The following is a 15,168-nucleotide window of genomic DNA, read 5'->3' as shown; positions in this document are numbered from 1 at the left end:
TGCATGTAGAGCATGTGCATGTAGAGCATGTGCATTTATAGCTTGTGCATCTATTGCATGTAAAGCATTATAAAGTGCCATGTGGCTCCCACTGTCGATCATGGGATCCTACAGAGACTAGAGGACTAGGTGGGCATCACTTGCACTAAATTGGTTAAAGTCCTCTCTGGAAGACAGGATTACTTGGTAACTGTGTTTTAGACCACATGCGCCTGACCCGTGGGGTGCCCCAAGGGTCAGGGTCATCCAAACACATTCAAAAGTATAGAGTCTAATGTTAGTGCCATATGAACCATCTCTGACACTGAGGACCTCAGGGACTGTCCTCCTGCTGGTGCCCAGAGTCAAGAATAAACATGGACCGGCCTCCTGCTGGTGCCCAGAGTCAGGACTAAACATGGACTGGCCTCCTGCTGGTGCCAGAGTCAGGACTAAACATGGACAAGCCTCCTGCTGGTGCCAGAGTCATGACTAAACATGGACCGGCCTCCTGCTGGTGCCAGAGTCAGGACTAAACATGGACCTGCCTCCTGCTAGTGCCAGAGTCAGGACTAAACATGGACCGGCCTCCAGCTGGTGCCCAGAGTCAGGACTAAACATGGACTGGCCTCCTGCTGGTGCCAGAGTCAGGAAGCCTCCTGCTGGTGCCAGAGTCAGGACTAAACATGGACCAGCCTCCTGCTGGTGCCAGAGTCAGGACTAAACATGGACCAGCCTCCTGCAGGTGCTAGAGTCAGGACTAAACATGGACCGGCCTCCTGCTGGTGCCAGAGTCAGGACTAAACATGGACCAGCCTCCTGCTGGTGTCCAGAGTCAGGACTAAACATGGACCTGCCTCCTGCTAGTGCCAGAGTCAGGACTAAACATGGACCGGCCTCCAGCTGGTGCCCAGAGTCAGGACTAAACATGGACCGGCCTCCTGCTGGTGCCAGAGTCAGGAAGCCTCCTGCTGGTGCCAGAGTCAGGACTAAACATGGACCAGCCTCCTGCTGGTGCCAGAGTCAGGACTAAACATGGACCAGCCTCCTGCAGGTGCCAGAGTCAGGACTAAACATGGACCGGCTTCCTGCTGGTGCCAGAGTCAGGACTAAACATGGACCAGCCTCCTGCTGGTGCCAGAGTCAGGACTAAACATGGACCAGCCTCCTGCTGGTGCCAGAGTCAGGACTAAACATGGACCAGCCTCCTGCTGGTGCCCATAGTCAGGACTAAACATGGACAATCTTCCTGCTGGTGTGAGAGTCAGGACTAAACATGGACCAGCCTCCTGCTGGTGCCCAGAGTCAGGACTAAACATGGACTGGCCTCCTGCTGGTGCCCAGAGTCAGGACTAAATATGGACCGGCCTCCTGCTGGTGCCCAGAGTCAGGACTAAACATGGACCAGCCTCCTGCTGGTGCCCAGAGTCAGGACTAAACATGAACCGGCATCCTGCTGGTGCCCAGAATCAGGACTAAACATGGACCAGCCTCCTGCTGGTGCCCAGAGTCAGGACTAAACATGGACCTGCCTCCTGCTAGTGCCAGAGTCAGAACTAAACATGGACCGGCCTCCAGCTGGTGCCAGAGTCAGGACTAAACATGGACCGGCCTCCTGCTGGTGCCAGAGTCAGGACTAAACATGGACCAGCCTCCTGCTGGTGCCCAGAGTCAGGACTAAACATGGACTGGCCTCCTGCTGGTGCCAGAGTCAGGACTAAACATGGACCAGCCTCCTGCTGGTGTCCAGAGTCAGGACTTAACATGGACTGGCCTCCTGCTGGTGCCCAGAGTCAGGACTAAATATGGACCGGCCTCCTGCTGGTGCCCAGAGTCAGGACTAAACATGGACCAGCCTCCTGCTGGTGCCCAGAGTCAGGACTAAACATGGACCGGCCTGCTGCTGGTGCCCAGAATCAGGACTAAACATGGACCAGCCTCCTGCTGGTGCCAGAGTCAGGAAGCCTCCTGCTGGTGCCAGAGTCAGGACTAAACATGGACCAGCCTCCTGCTGGTGCCAGAGTCAGGACTAAACATGGACCAGCCTCCTGCAGGTGCCCAGAGTCAGGACTAAACATGGACTGGCCTCCTGCTGGTGCCTAGAGTCAGGACAAAACATGGGCCGGCCTCCTGCTGGTGTCCAGAGTCAGGACAAAACATGGATCGGCCTCCAGCTGGTGCCAGGGTCAGGACTAAACAGGGACCGGCCTCCTGCTGGTGCCAGAGTCAGGACTAAACATGGACCAGCCTCCTGCTGGTGCCCAGAGTCAGGACTAAACATGGACTGGCCTCCTGCTGGTGCCAGAGTCAGGACAAAACATGGACCAGCCTCCTGCTGGTGCCAGAGTCAGGACTAAACATGGACCGGCCTCCTGCTGGTGCCAGAGTCAGGACTAAACATGGACCTGCCTCCTGCTAGTGCCAGAGTCAGGACTAAACATGGACCGGCCTCCAGCTGGTGCCCAGAGTCAGGACTAAACATGGACCGGCCTCCTGCTGGTGCCAGAGTCAGGAAGCCTCCTGCTGGTGCCAGAGTCAGGACTAAACATGGACCAGCCTCCTGCTGGTGCCAGAGTCAGGACTAAACATGGACCAGCCTCCTGCAGGTGCAAGAGTCAGGACTAAACATGGACCGGCTTCCTGCTGGTGCCAGAGTCAGGACTAAACATGGACCAGCCTCCTGCTGGTGCCCAGAGTCAGGACTAAACATGGACTGGCCTCCTGCTGGTGCCAGAGTCAGGACTAAACATGGACCGGCCTCCTGCTGGTGCCAGAGTCAGGACTAAACATGGACCGGCCTCCTGCTGGTGCCAGAGTCAGGACTAAACATGGACCAGCCTCCTGCTGGTGTCCAGAGTCAGGACTAAACATGGACCTGCCTCCTGCTAGTGCCAGAGTCGAGTCAGGACTAAACATGGACCGGCCTCCAGCTGGTGCCCAGAGTCAGGACTAAACATGGACCGGCCTCCTGCTGGTGCCAGAGTCAGGAAGCCTCCTGCTGGTGCCAGAGTCAGGACTAAACATGGACCAGCCTCCTGCTGGTGCCAGAGTCAGGACTAAACATGGACCAGCCTCCTGCAGGTGCCAGAGTCAGGACTAAACATGGACCGGCTTCCTGCTGGTGCCAGAGTCAGGACTAAACATGGACCAGCCTCCTGCTGGTGCCAGAGTCAGGACTAAACATGGACCAGCCTCCTGCTGGTGCCCATAGTCAGGACTAAACATGGACAATATTCCTGCTGGTGTCAGAGTCAGGACTAAACATGGACCAGCCTCCAGCTGGTGCCAGAGTCAGGACAAAACATGTACCGGCCTCCTGCTGGTGCCAGTCAGGACTAAACATGGGCCGGCCTCCTGTTGGTGCCTAGAGTCAGGACAAAACATGGGCCGGCCTCCTGCTGGTGTCCAGAGTCAGGACAAAACATGTACCGGCCTCCTGCTGGTGCCCAGAGTCAGGACAAAACATGGACCGGCCTCCTGCTGGTGCCCAGAGTCAGGACTAAACATGGACCTGCCTCCTGCTAGTGCCAGAGTCAGGACTAAACATGGACCGGCCTCCAGCTGGTGCCAGAGTCAGGACTAAACATGGACCGGCCTCCTGCTGGTGCCAGAGTCAGGACTAAACATGGACCAGCCTCCTGCTGGTGCCCAGAGTCAGGACTAAACATGGACTGGCCTCCTGCTGGTGCCAGAGTCAGGACTAAACATGGACCGGCCTCCTGCTGGTGCCAGAGTCAGGAATAAACATGGACCTGCCTCCTGCTAGTGCCAGAGTCAGGACTAAACATGGACCGGCCTCCAGCTGGTGCCCAGAGTCAGGACTAAACATGGACCGGCCTCCTGCTGGTGCCAGAGTCAGGAAGCCTCCTGCTGGTGCCAGAGTCAGGACTAAACATGGACCAGCCTCCTGCTGGTGCCAGAGTCAGGACTAAACATGGACCAGCCTCCTGCAGGTGCCAGAGTCAGGACTAAACATGGACCGGCTTCCTGCTGGTGCCAGAGTCAGGACTAAACATGGACCAGCCTCCTGCTGGTGCCCAGAGTCAGGACTAAACATGGACCGACCTCCTGCTGGTGCCAGAGTCAGGACTAAACATGGACCGGCCTCCTGCTGGTGCCAGAGTCAGGACTAAACATGGACCAGCCTCCTGCTGGTGTCCAGAGTCAGGACTAAACATGAACCTGCCTCCTGCTAGTGCCAGAGTCAGGACTAAACATGGACCGGCCTCCAGCTGGTGCCCAGAGTCAGGACTAAACATGGACCGGCCTCCAGCTGGTGCCCAGAGTCAGGACTAAACATGGACCGGCCTCCTGCTGGTGCCAGAGTCAGGAAGCCTCCTGCTGGTGCCAGAGTCAGGACTAAACATGGACCAGCCTCCTGCAGGTGCCAGAGTCAGGACTAAACATGGACCGGCTTCCTGCTGGTGCCAGAGTCAGAACTAAACATGGACCAGCCTCCTGCTGGTGCCAGAGTCAGGACTAAACATGGACCAGCCTCCTGCTGGTGCCCATAGTCAGGACTAAACATGGACAATCTTCATGCTGGTGTCAGAGTCAGGACTAAACATGGACCGGCCTCCAGCTGGTGCCAGAGTCAGGACAAAACATGTACCGGCCTCCTGCTGGTGCCAGAGTCAGGACTAAACATTGGCCGGCCTCCTGTTGGTGCCTAGAGTCAGGACAAAACATGGGCCGGCCTCCTGCTGGTGTCCAGAGTCAGGACAAAACATGGACCGGCCTCCTGCTGGTGCCCAGAGTCAGGACAAAACATGGACCGGCCTCCTGCTGGTGCCCAGAGTCAGGACTAAACATGGACCAGCCTCCTGCTGGTGTCCAGAGTCAGGACAAAACATGGGGAATCTGTGTTTCAGTTTTATGCAGCTAAAATCCGGAAGAGTCTTCCTGAAGATGTGAGGCAGGTTCTACTCTGACACTGTTCAAATCTAAGATAAAAAACAGTTTTGTTTAGCTGTGTTTGTGGATTTGATCTGCACAATTGTGTACCTGTTGTGATTTTAATGCATTTTTCCAGTTGTGTGAAACACTTTTAATTCCTTTGTGTACGAAATTGCGCTCTACAAATAAACTTGCCTTGCCTTAGAAAGAGCATTTACCCCTGAACTGAATGGCATGATTACAGTTAGTGAAAGTTTGCTAGTTAGTTTTTATGTATTTGTGGTGTTGACATCAATCCACCATAGCAAACAAAGCAAACATTTGAATGTGCAAATAACGCCTCCTCTCCTGTCTATTCTAATAAGCCGTCCCGGGAGCCGTGTTTGTCCACAGCTGAAGTGACGACAAAACAAGTTGCTGGTCTATGCTAATGTGTCTTGGGAGTCCTCCTCAAGTTTCACGAGCACCTTGAGCTAAATTCAACTTCCTCTCCTTCAAAGGACACGCTGGAATTCCTCGACTCCTGTTTGTGCTTCCCTGCCCGGATATAAAACACCGGTGTTGCTATGGGTCCGTGAGAAGAGGACATGGTCTTACCTTGACACCTCAGTGGATGATTAGTGGGGTCGGCCTCGCCTGGAAGAGAGCAGATCAACATGAGAAGGAGGATTAGAGCTGTGTGGAGACTCAGGGTGCAGAGTTGAATATGATCCTCGGATGTGACACGGGGGGAGGGCTGTGAGGGGATTGTTATTTTTAAAATACATGGTAGAAAGCGACCTGGTGTCTGGCTTACATTGCACCAAAACATCATGCCTGTATTATTTGAGTATTGACTATGTAACTGATGATAATGGCAGAGTTAATCCATCATTTAAGGAAGTGGTTTTGATTAACTTGGTACTCATGTAAAAGGGTCTAGTTACTTTAGTTTTGGTCTAGTCCAGTGGTTCCCAAACCGTTTACATCAAGTATCACCAAAGAAAAGATTACAAGTATTACTAGATCTAAATCAGGTCTGTAACAGGACAGTTTCAGGTTTACATTGGGGCTACACAAGTTCTTAATTAGGATTGCACCATTGCCACAGTCGTTTTAACTAAGAAATTACTTAGGTTGAATGGACGATTTTTTTGGTCCAAATCTGAGTCTTATTTCCTCGTGGCGTGGACTGCCGATTAGTCCTGCCACGTATCAATCATAAAACGCACCTACCGCTCACCTGCAGCCGCGTGCGGCTCGTCCCACGTTTCCGCTTGTCTAAGCGCATTGATCTATCATAATATAGTTCCCTCAGTGTACGGAACAAAATGAAGACCAAGAAAGACAGTTCGAGCTGACTCAGAAGAAGACGGAAATCTACGGGAGACGAGAGATGATGCGATCCGTTGTGCTAATAAACAAACGCACGTGTGTGTTGTATCAGTCCGCACGGGGGAGTGGCAGGCGGCACTTACGCCTGCGTTCTTAAATCGTCGTCCATTGCGCCTTTAAGGAAGAGAAAAAATGTGAGGAAAAATGTGAAATGAGTTTGAGAAACTCTGGTTTTAGTTTACATTTTTTATGTAATAAAGTGTGAAAAAACAAAGGGTGTATTTTTTGTTGTTTGTGTGTAATAATCAGGTACAGCGCCATCTGTAAATTTAACTGCACATTTTGTGTACAAAGTAAGTCTATTTTTATCTTGTAGTAAATGTAAATGTTTTTTCTTGAATGCATTTGTTTTTTACTATTGTTCAATGTTGTATGTTGGACTGAATCACCAGGACAAGTTCCTTTGTGTGTGGATTATGTTCATTGACAATGACAATAAACCTTTTCTGACTCTGATTGTGATTTAAGTATTATTACTCTTTATAAATACTTTATAAATCTGTCTCTCCTGGCTGCTCGTTCAGATCATAGTAGATTCTTGCCTGAATGGTCAGGCAGTCTTCTTCTTAATCTGCTACCATAGAGATCTGCCTCCATAAAGTGACCCTGCATCAGCTCAGTGGTTCTTTGAGTGCCTTGAAGGTAGAAAACGATATATAAATGTGACTATTTACCATTTATCATGTTCATTACCATGCACTGTCCAGACCAAATAAATAATATTGCTAACCAAAGTGAGCACCGACGTTACTTCGCTTCATGGAACAAGTCTCTGGTCTACTTGGTACTCATGTACAAGGCTGTTTAGTTAGAGATATTGTTTAACACTACACTATTGATTTAATCCTGGTTGAGAACAATTCAGTTTTTTAAATAGTTCTATAGTTTAGTTCTGGTTTAGATGGTACCCAAAAAACTGAGCCAATATTCCTCATGTAGCTTATGTATTGAGTTGATTTAAGAACATAGCTCAAAGTGTTTCCGTCCAGCTCCCTCCGTCAGTGGCCGCACCACGTGGCCGCTCCCGTCTGAGAGCCAGTGTCTCTTTTGGCACTTAAACTGGAATAATTACCGGCTGCCACAGCGCCACGTAACCATGGCAACCACCTCTTTTAGCCGTCACATCTATTTATGGTGAGGAAACAACATTTAACAACATTTAATTGTGGCTAATGCAAAATTAAGTACATTTAACAGTAAACTATTGACTGCTTATCCACATCTGAGACCCATGAAATGTGCCCTTCTAAATGTTTCCCCCCAGCTTGAACTTTGACCCTGCAACAAGTTCAGTCAGAAGACATTTCTGGAGAAATGACTGTGTTTTTGAACTACTTATTCCTAATGACCTAAAACGATAATCAAACCAGTTTTCTAGTTCAGGGAGAAATACTCTGAGCCAAAATTACCTGTTGTAATTGTATGGAGTATTTCTTGGTTCATTCATTCACATAAACTCACATTAAGTAGCACTGAAAGCGTAATAGTAGCTAACATAACAGTCAAAATTAACATTTGCAATTTTCGGACTCTTCATTCCTTCTCTTCCTGTTAAATGTTCCTCGACTAAGTACATAGTACATGTACGGTATACTTTCACACATCTAATACTCAATACAATATGTGGCGAAGCATATTTGTGATTCATGTGAGAGCACTTGCATTCCTCAACTTCACTAAAACACAAGATAACTTAGAGAAACTCCTTGCCAGTGGCTGGTATGTGAATAAAAGCCAAGGACTACAACCGAGCTGTCATTCCGCCTTAGCTGCTGCTTTAATGGCTCCAAATGAAAGAACGCAGAAACCTTGGACCAAAGACAGAGACTGAAGATGGTGTCTTGTGTTTCATGGAAAATAACATCTAGTGAATTTCAGAAAGAATGTTTTTGGAGACAGAAATCGTTGCTTCTTAAACAGCGATGCACACAAGAATACAAATGGCATGCTGAGGCAGGACCTTTGGAGATGTCGATTCTAGTAGAAAGAAAGTGAAGCATATGCCTTCTATTGGAATCCAAAAAGCAGTTTGTGTTTGGGAGCAAAGGCAACGGCTCCTGCTGAAGTCCAGTCCACAAACATGACATACAACTGGCTGCTCAAAGTGAAGCAGAAGCAAAAATAATAAAGGGTCCGAACAGAGGGACAGTTTTATTCATGGAAAACAGAATGTGCTTGAGAAAGTTTGGTGCTGATCTTTGAAACAAAATACTTCACTTCTTTTTTTGTGTGCAAAATGTTACCATGGATTACGCCACATCTTGAATGTTTTTACTGTATTGCTAAAACATTTTAATATTTTAGGTTTATAAAATTAATCAAAAACACACCTGGAGCAGTATTTAGCTTCATTCACACATTATTTGTCCCTTAAAGACCAATACGCTGCATTGTGTGATGGTAAACAAGGCTGTACACTTTACAACGTTAAAATGTTAAAAGGAAAAAAAAACAAGAGCAAAACTGCTGTTAAAGGATTTATCTTGTTGAATAGAATAACCCCCTGCATTCTGATTTGCAAGTCTAATGTATAGACCTGCTGGATACATGCATAGTGTCACGTAACCCCTGTGCTATATTCAAAGTGTCAACATGACCAATCAATACAGCCATTCAACCGGCCACCTCCGGGCAATAACCGATGGAAACACAATGTAAGAAAAGTAAATGTTTTTGGTCTTTTTTGGGGACTTTGAAGTGGGATCACCCATTCTTTGTAAGACCAATATGTCTCCATAAAGCCAAGAAAAACAATGGCTATGGCTCCAAGCTCATCATGCACACACCACTGACCATCTTGTGTCCTGACCGCGGGCCATTTGGAGGGAAGGGGGGATGGGACTGGGGTGAGGAGTCAACTGCTGCCAAGAGAGGGAAGAGGGGAAGATTAAAGATGGAGAGAAACAATAGAGTCTTTTAGTGTTGGAAGGAATATAGCTGTGTGCAGCAAGAATAATGCTCTGAGCTAAGCAGGACTCAACAAATAGCATTAGCATCTAAACATCAAAGTATGCGGATGGCGCTAGTGAGCCGACAGGTAGCTAGCATGTTGGAGATTAAGGTTATTTAGATTTTTCTTAATGCTGTAAAAGTGTCTGCAAATTTGATATCAAGATTATAAAATATAAATCACCTACATGTAATTACAAGTTTGATCATTAAAAAGACTAAAGGTAGACTTCTTCTGTGTTAGTAATTGAAAAAGCATATTATATCTGGATGCTGCTAAATGTAAGACCAGAAACAATTTTACTTTATTGATCTCAGGGGAAAATGTACACGCAGGAGTTTATAATTTAGCAACTCTCCAGAACAGAAGGACAACAGGGTCATGAAGATATTAAATTGAGAGTTAGAGACAGGAAGTGCACAGTGATACAGAGATATCCCTCGGGGGACATTGATGGAGCACAAGTCCCTTCAGACTGCACCACAAGAGGAGCGCAACCCAGACAAATATCCAATAAACATCATAAAACAAGTCTGGGAAAAGCATTTTCCACTGTATACATTTATTAATCAGATTTAAAGACACTAAAGTGCACAGAGGGAACGCCTCCACAGGCATAAAACCGGTGCGTCTGATCAGGAAACATAATCTTGGTTGCTATAGTAACCCCATTCGTGGTCCGAGTTAATGGTTTTGGTTTGACAAATTGATCTGTTCTTTTCTAAATGGGGAAAGTATGACTGCATAATTTAGCAGTTCAGTTTGTTTGCTGCAGCTTTCTCAAATATCTTCATATTAGTATAAGATTACTTTCAAGAATGAATATTGATTTCCCATTGGATAGTGTTATAATAGACTGGGGAGACAATCAAAAAACTCTGAATATATTAAGTTTTAAAGTATCAGAGAAGTAGTAGTATTAGGAGTAAAGCTTATGCATGAATGGTTAACTAAAGCTAATCAGAAAGTGGCAGCATTTAGTGAACAGTAACAAACTGACTAAACTGACCAACAACAAAGAGTCAACAAATGCTTAAATAGTGAATATGAGCCACTATTGCGAGGTAAGAGGTTTGCCAGCCACAACAAACAACTTCCCAAATGTCATGGGTTTCACATTTTGAGAACTGGTGTTGGCATGATACTAAAACTTCAATTTTGATACTAAGAAACAAACCTAATACCAATTTCAATAAGTACATATCTGACGGTCTTGGGGAAAGGTCCAAAAGTTTGTAGTTGGATTTTACTACCGGTTCACACTGCACAGCGCTTCCTTTATATTAAATATGAATAAGGTTTAAGATTTTACTCTCAAGTTTCTCTGCAATTACTTACTTACTGTTAGAAACACAAAATAAAAGACAAAGAGCTCCCACGTTGCTGTATAAGTTTGCAAATGTCTGACAATGAATGGCAAATTCATCTTTCTGCTATTGTCTGAAAGTGGTGGTTTAAAGCAGGGGTGGGCAAACTACGGCCTGCCGGGCCTTTCAATCCGGCCCGCCAAGCATGTCCAAGTAAGATATATAGATATATAGATATATAGATATATAGATATATATATAGATATAGATATATAGATATATAGATAGATATATAGATAGATATATAGATATATAGATATATATATATATATATAGATATATAGAGATATATATATATATATATATATATATATTATTTATTTTTTCCTTTTTTGCCCTGAGGCATCTGTCTGCACTTGTATCCTTAATAAATATGATGTGAAATGAATAATATATATTAAATAATAGATTCAATAGCCTATATTTGACAGAAAAGTGATATTTTATTTGATATTTAATTTTGGGGATTTTTTTTTTTCACATCAATGATCGCGGGCTGGCCCTCCGCTACTTGCCTGGATTCGAATATGGCCCTCTGACTAAAATAATTGCCCACTCCTGGTTTAAAGGGTCCAGTATCAATACTTGTTCAAATAAATCGATACCAGTTTTAGTATTGATTAGCGTCTGGGTGTTGATTTTTTAAAACATTTAAAAAAATTGATTTGTACATATTCTATCAGTAAGAAACCCATGGATGATATAAGATCTATACAGGAAGTGAATGAAATCCCCCTCATAATCTGCGTTTAGCAGACTACTAGTACTATTACTACAACTCCATGTGTCTATGGTAGGTCTGGTTCCCGTCCACAGAGACAGCCCCAGCCCCCCGTTAACCATAAACGCCAAAACCCTCTGTCACCTCATTCATTCTCTGTCCTAACCCGACCTTCATCCAGCTCCACTGAGAGCGTTAGCATGTTAGCCTCTATATGTAAACATGTGTGTGTGAGTCTTTAAGTACATTCTGTTTATGTCACTGCGGCCCGCGGGAAAGAGGCACATCCTGTCTTCCACGCTACACGTGACCCCAGATTTTAAAATGGCCTGCAGATGTTTTTCCAAAGAACCAAAAGTCAACCGGAAATGGCTGTAGTTAAAATGGAAAGCTAATTGAGACACAGTGACCTCTGGCGTTCTCTCATTAAGGCCTAATAAATGTGATCAATTTAGAGTTGCATGACTTAAAGGTCAAGCTGTAATAACACGTAATCAGAGAAAGATGCAGTGTAAATCTGTTGGCTGATTGAAACACATGGGTTTAATTCACATAAATGATCTGGCCATAGGGTCACAAGTAGAACTGGGAAATGTATTCAATGAAATATTGCAATTGTTGTTGGAGCTACTTGAATACTGAGTATATATATAAAATAATAACAATTAAGGCTGCAAAGAGAGCTGTGTGGAAAAAAAAAACACATAAACTTGTGGTCTAATCTTTCAAAGAATGGTATAAATAATTATCATATATAAATATATTGCAGTATTTTTGCAGTTACTTTTACAGACGTATCCACTATTTGAACCTCAATTAAGACATTTTCAGGCAGATTTTAGCACATTTCAGATTATATATGTATAATATTGTGGATATAGTCATTGAGATAATTAAAAAAAATGTTCAAGGTAATGATTTTCTCTATAGAGTCTCCATTATTGTCACATTTGAAGTTTGTTGAGACTTTGTTTATGTTCCTCTTCCAAAGGGGAACAAATATGTATGCCACTTGGATCTAGTTACACTGACACGCAAAATAAAAGTGGAGGAGGTGTTGTTAGTGGTTTGAAATGAGTCCCAACTAAGCCAATGACCCATTCAAGAATACCAAAGAGAAGGTAGAACTGGACAGAATGTGATGCAAAAAGAAATGCACAACTGTGATATTAAGGCACATTTTCAGGACAACTTGGTAAAAAAGTTCTTCCTTCTTTCCTTGTGTTGCCTTTTTGTTCTTTTAAAACTCTCCTCAAAAAAAGGAAGCATATCTTTGGTGTTATGAGTTTCACCCTTTTTTAAAAACTGTCCCGCTCCACCCAAAACCAAAACAGCTGCTGCAACAACTGCCTCAATAATACAACGTGACTAACGGCTGATACAGAAGTGCTTTTGTTTACCAGTGCCTGGAGCAAAAGAAGAAGTGGAAGAAATAAAAAAAAAGTTTATATGTTTACTTGCAGATGTTGCAACTTAAGAACATGAGTAACAGGCCATCTAAAACATAAATATAAGACATAAAAGATCATGTTTACCCTTGGAAAAAACCTTTGCAGTTGATTATTATAAAATGTTCATTTACTACAAATCAAAAGCATGCCCTCGCCAGCTTAAAAAGTGGAGACATTACAATGGAGTCAAGTATAAAACCATTGTTGGGCAAATGCTCTAAAATAAAAATGCTAATTCCCCAATCTGTACAAAACACTTAATTTGTTAAGCACTAGGCGGAAAAACCATTTGAGACTATTCTCAAATGTATTAGCTTTGTGACGCTGCCACTCATCGATTAATAAACCCAAAACAAAAGTGACTTGTGTAAATGTGCAGCCAAAAGCCATTTTTGGCAGTGAAACAAACCAGTCAGGCATATTATCCAAATATGTAAATGAGGGCACCAGCCGCGCATGAACAAACGGACACTTTTGTAATCATTTCAGCACTGCCACTCACACAGTCAGTGACCTTCTTGGTAAACACTGATGCTGGGAGTGAACTGTTGAACTCTGGGATTTGTAGGCTGAAAAGACATGATAGTGCGGCACAGACGGGGTGACAAAGGGTGCACACACGAGCATCAGTGTGAGGCTTTGTTCTACTTAACTCCTGATTTGACTCGCGGAATAGAAAAACGTACAGAATCTCATTACGGAAATCACCTACTTTATGTTTAGTGCAAATGGAATCAGGGTAAAGCTAAAATGAGCTAATCCAGGTTTATCCATTATGCCATAAAGCCCTTATATGGTCTTTCCTTCCTTTCTTGCTGTATATATTTGTATATGTGTTATTTTGCATGCTGTTATTTTAGTTTAGTCGATTATCTATTGTTATATGCTACTGCCAAAGCAAGTTCCTCTTTGAGAATTTTGCTCACTGAACTACTATAATATTTGGGAAGTCTTACAGTACTTTATTAATTCTTAGACCTATATCCTAAACATTAAACTTTACATTCACTTAGAAGTCACCAAGACACACTTTTAAATGCATATTTGGTTTAAACTTGTAAAACTTTCTAAGTTTGGAGAAGTCACATTTGAGCACAAGGATTATGTGCAAACTCAAGCTTTTAACCACATTTTAATTGATTTCTCTTCTCATTTAACCGCTTGAAGTTGTATCTAGAGCGATTTGTGCAGGTTGGAGTGACCTTTCAGACGCCATTGCTCTGACTTTCCCCGTGTCACCGATGACCAGATTCCCCACCATACACCAAATCTTCTTAAACGGTTGCATTGCGTAGTCATTTTGACACACGTTAAATACAAAATGTGCTGCTTGCCATTGTGAACTGCAGCTCTCCAAAGTCGGCACTTTGTTGTGATGACATTTATGGAGCCCGTACAGGGGCACCGCCGTACTTTTCAACCCAAAAGCAGGCTAACTTGTATTTGTATGAAGTATTTAAGATTAATATTACAATTTAAGATGTCCAAAATATGACATGAAGATCCACAGATGTCATAGATTATACAGCAACTTGCAGACAAACGCACAATACCGGTACGTCTTTTATTACATTATTTTGCCAGCCTTACACCTTTGACACATTATTTGTTAAAACCAATCCGCAACAAGTTAGTGTATGCATCATGTTTTTTCTGTAATTACTTGCCTGTTTGTTCTGGCATGAATCTCGCTAATGTGATTGGGGGAGAATATATTTATTTAGTGCGGTGAAAGTGCGTGCATAATATCCTGCCATCACTGTCACCTTGAGATGAAGATTAGCATAGAGTGAATGGAGAGCACATCATTATTCAACGGCTTTTGCCTTTTTGCCCGTGAATAGTTGCCAAGATAAAGGGATTATGAGGACGGACAGAAAAGGCTGGATGATGTCGCGGGCGCATATTAGACACAAATCCATACAAAAAAAACCTAGGTAATTCATTGGCGCGGCTAAGCTGAAGCTAATGAGATGCAACAGATGCCCCAAGACGCGCAACCCTTTCAGTCAAGTGAGCGCGGATGAGGTCAAAAACACACTTCTTCACACAATGATCAAAACGTCTTCTTCGGCCACACCCCAAAGCTGTTAAAGGCCACACCGTGCTGGAGACGGGTTTCATTTATCCCTCTGTGACATGAGCCGATTGAGCAGCGGAGGACACTGCGTCTCCAGGGAATTGAAGCGGCTGGAAAGATTTTGGAAACGTGTGCGAAACATGTGTGTTTCAGTGATAGCCGTCCTGGATATTAAGACATTATTGGCATGAACGTTGATAATAAGAGTAGTTTTAAAATCCTGGGAAAAGAAAAATTTATTAAAGTAGAATTTTTGTTTGAAAGCTTTAAGTGCGCATGGCGTCAGGTTTTGACTATATTTGGTGGTATAATACCTGTTGTAAAAAAATAAATTAATAATAATTGGAGAA

General features: G+C 44.3%; 1 protein-coding gene across 3 annotated transcripts in view; it reads right to left on the bottom strand.

Annotated features, from left to right (window-relative positions):
- Positions 1 to 15,168, bottom strand: part of pag1 (phosphoprotein membrane anchor with glycosphingolipid microdomains 1) — a 65,699-nt gene that overhangs the window by 23,885 nt on the left and 26,646 nt on the right. For all 3 annotated transcript variants that reach the window (XR_011927029.1, XM_072447400.1, XM_072447401.1), the window contains one exon: positions 5,473 to 5,511. The gene's annotated coding sequence lies outside the window, so the exon portion shown is untranslated. The remainder of the gene's footprint in view (positions 1 to 5,472; positions 5,512 to 15,168) is intronic.

This window comes from Eucyclogobius newberryi, unplaced genomic scaffold, assembly GCF_026437365.1.
Source record: "Eucyclogobius newberryi isolate DKJ021-1_F unplaced genomic scaffold, fEucNew1.0.hap1 SCAF_16, whole genome shotgun sequence".
Lineage (NCBI taxonomy): Eukaryota > Metazoa > Chordata > Actinopteri > Gobiiformes > Gobiidae > Eucyclogobius > Eucyclogobius newberryi.
Note: the sequence above shows the minus strand (reverse complement) of the source record. Positions and strands in the feature narration are given on the sequence as shown.